This window comes from Cornus florida, unplaced genomic scaffold, assembly GCF_030987335.1.
Source record: "Cornus florida cultivar Cherokee Brave unplaced genomic scaffold, ASM3098733v1 CherokeeBrave_3.0.0_Hap2_Chr06, whole genome shotgun sequence".
NCBI lineage: Eukaryota > Viridiplantae > Streptophyta > Magnoliopsida > Cornales > Cornaceae > Cornus > Cornus florida.
The window spans coordinates 105,095,923-105,099,503 of NW_026775576.1; positions in this window are offsets into that span (position 1 = coordinate 105,095,923).

The following is a 3,581-nucleotide window of genomic DNA, read 5'->3' on the forward strand; positions in this document are numbered from 1 at the left end:
TGCCAAATAAAACGACCACGGCCCAGCCCAATCTTGGACGGAGTATGTGGGCCAAGGCCTGGCCTGACTTTGCAATTTGGAATGGCCAGTAGGCCCGGCCTGGACAGGCTCGAAAATTTAAAAACAGAAAATTTATACTTACTTTTTTAGTTTTGAACTAAAATACATTTTGATTTTTTGGTAATGAACTCTAATTACTGATTGTGCCTGCTAAAAATACTAAATAGTTGATTAGTTAATGACATTCATGTGTTCTAACAGTATTTTCTGAGCTAAAGTAAAAAAAGTTGTGGTTAAGTTTTCACGTGAAAAGTGCATGTGTGAATTATTTGTCATGCGAAAAATAAAAAATATTAGGAGGCTTTGTTCAACTTAAGTGTTACAAAAAATTTCAAAATATACATGTTATCCCATCATTTTTTATTTCTTTTGAGATACTTCTAAATAAAGTCAAAAATATATTCAATTTAGAGATCACAAAAATTTATTGTCCGATCCAGTCGGTTTATGCCTTGTCAAAAAAAAAAAAAACCTTTTAGACAGCCCATGATTTTGATAAATTGTAATAATACTTCATATCTTAGAGTTCCACAAATTTTCAAAGATTCGTGAAGGGATTTGTAAATCTAAATTTTTACATTCGTCCTTTTATGCACAACTTCTCCTCTTCTTTAATAATACATAGATGGATTTATGAAGAAAATATATTCGAGAAAATGTTATAACGTGTATGTTATGTTCTGATGACATAATTTTAGTGGATACTTCTAAGGAAGTTTTTGTAATAAAATCCAGAGAAAGATATTAGAGGCAAGAAACTTAAAATTTAGTAAAAATAAAAATATATATATACAATACAATTTTGATAATCTAGTAAACAATGACAATATAAACACTACAAATCAAGTCAAAATAAATAAATAAATAAATATATCTCAAATTAAATATTTTCTTTACTTGGATCAATATTACAAAAAATTATATATATATACATATACGATAATGCCTAATGGAGGCAGGATTGAGGTAGGGTGCACAAAATAGAGACAACTAATTGTATACATTGTTTTGTGACAAATGGTATCAAATAAATGAAAACAAAAATTTTATAAAATCGTTATTAGAACAATAATATTATTATATGGAATCAAGTGTTGAACGTTGTATAAGATATGTACAACATATTCATGAATCAGAAATGAAAATGCTAAAATATAAATATAGGAGTGACTAGAAGATACAAGGTTGATAATGAATGTGTGAGATGCGGAAGAACAATATACATTTGCAGAGGATTTTAGCCTAAGTTGCAAAAGAATCCCCATTGTTTGAGTCCTAGTGGGAGTATGTATCAAAGTCTGAGGCCCCAAAAGTCGGCCTGGAGATGAAGTTCCGATTATGGATTTTAAGCATTTCTTTGGTAGTGGTGGCATCGGAGACAATGACGGTGGTTGATGAGACGATGGAGAGACGAATAAGTGGTCCTTCGCGCGAAGCTAGGGTTTGGAAGGACTTGGGTAAGACAGAACTTAGTAAATGAAGGTGGCCGATAACGAGTAATGCTTCAGGGCTAGGAGGAAGGAGGAGGGTGTTGCAAAACCTCTTTCAGCTGTGATGTATAATCAGAGCTTCTTCTTAGTGTTTTTTTTTTCTTAGAGACTCAGAAGATCAGTGCGTCGTTGAACAATACTTTATGTTTTAAATGACAATAGTTAATTATATGTCTCCCTGTAGATTATGGTCTCCTTTCCCCGTGGAGGTCCCTACTCCTTTCATTGTAGCGGTCACTCTGTTCATCAGAGTATGAGTTTTTCCAAGAGGTTGTGTTACGCTAGGATGATTTACCCAAAATCTCAAGTTAGTCATCTCCGGGGGTGGTTGGCTAGGATGGGTTCATGTTTTCGGCGGGGTGTTGGTTCGAGTGTTTTGACCGGTGGCCAACAGACTGGCCAATATACGCCGATCTTCCATTTTAATCCAGTTATTATGATGGTCTTCCTTGTTTCCGTTTTCATTCTAACTTTATATATGTGTTGTTTTGTTTTCTCTCTAGTCGCGGTGTTATCTTGGGTTTCAATGGATCAATCAGTGGTAAGAGTGGTGGTTCCACTAGTATCCCCTATGGAGCCTGGTTGGGTGTTGCTACTTTTATTTATCCGGTGGGTTCGTGCTTGTTGCCGGACGTTCGTTTTCTCATTGTGTTTCGTGTATCTGATTTGGGTCTCGGTGTGGCCCTCACATACTATCGCGTCGTCATGTTGTTTGATGGTGTATCTATCATTAAATTTGGGAATAAATTTAGGGCTTTAGCAAGTCACACGGGACTCTGTTGCATGTCTTTCAGGTGCGAACCAAACTTTTGCTCTGGTCAGCGATACGTATAATCTGACCGCCATCAATTATGGGTCATGGCTTGGTATTGTCGAAACGCTTTGTTACGCTAGTCACAGATGGGTTTCTGGTGTAGCTATAAGTCTCACTGGTGGTAGATCATCGATGGTATCTTAATTCACACATTTTACTGACTTGTGTCGGCAACAGATTGAGGCTGGCGTGCATTCGTTGCAAGGTTTTTTTGTGGTTAGCCAGTATCACAAATGGTTTGATGTTGATGAAAATGATATCAATGATGATGGTTTACCGCAAAATTGGCCAAACTATTTGATTCCAACTCCGGAGACCATTCGACGTCCTCGAGATTTACGTTGTACTGTTTTGTGTCAACAGAGGGCATCAAAGTCAAATATTGGGTTAGGAGTTTGTGGCGTTGCCATCACGAAACGAAGTTATCACAAGCTTCTGGAACATGCTATTTTCTTTGAATGATTAATGATGTAGTATGGGAATGATTATATTAGGCCCCATGGTTTATTAATGCCTCCCATTCAAAATGACAGGGGTCTTATCTTTACAGCTGGGGTTCTCCCAAGGATAGCCCATTTTCTTCTTGCTAGCCCTATAAATGCTACTTATTTTACTAATAGGTCTAAACCAAGAAAGGTCCATGCCTTGTGTCAAATGGTGGGCCATGTGCACATGTGGCTTCAAGATCTGTTTCTGGCCTCAATCATCATTAGTCTTTTTGGTGTTGGAACCCACATGGAGATTGTAACGCACTTTTTGTATTATGTGGTCAAGGTTGTGAGGTGTCTTCCATACGCTTCCTTTTGTATCAGTTGGTGGTGGTTGCGTTGCTCTTTTCTGTAAGTGTCGTTTGGCTTTGCTAGGGAAAAAAAAATAGACACCATGAATAATTGCTTTGGGAAGTGGGGATGGAAATTTGGAAAAAGTAACAGAAATCTTTTCATATTTATCTACTCAATTATTACGAAGGTCATGATACTCAGGCAGAAACATCTGACCGATTTGCTAGACAGGAACGATGTGGCAATCCAGCCGTCAAATATTAATCATATTTGGCTCGGTGCATTGACATTATCACACACGCCTATCACAACTCGTAAACATCACACCAGCACCGGCCACAACGCGCAAATATTAGGCCAGTGCTGATCACAACCCGAAATATCAGACCAAAAACCAAAACAAAAGGTGAAACTTTCCGCAACTGTGGCACACCG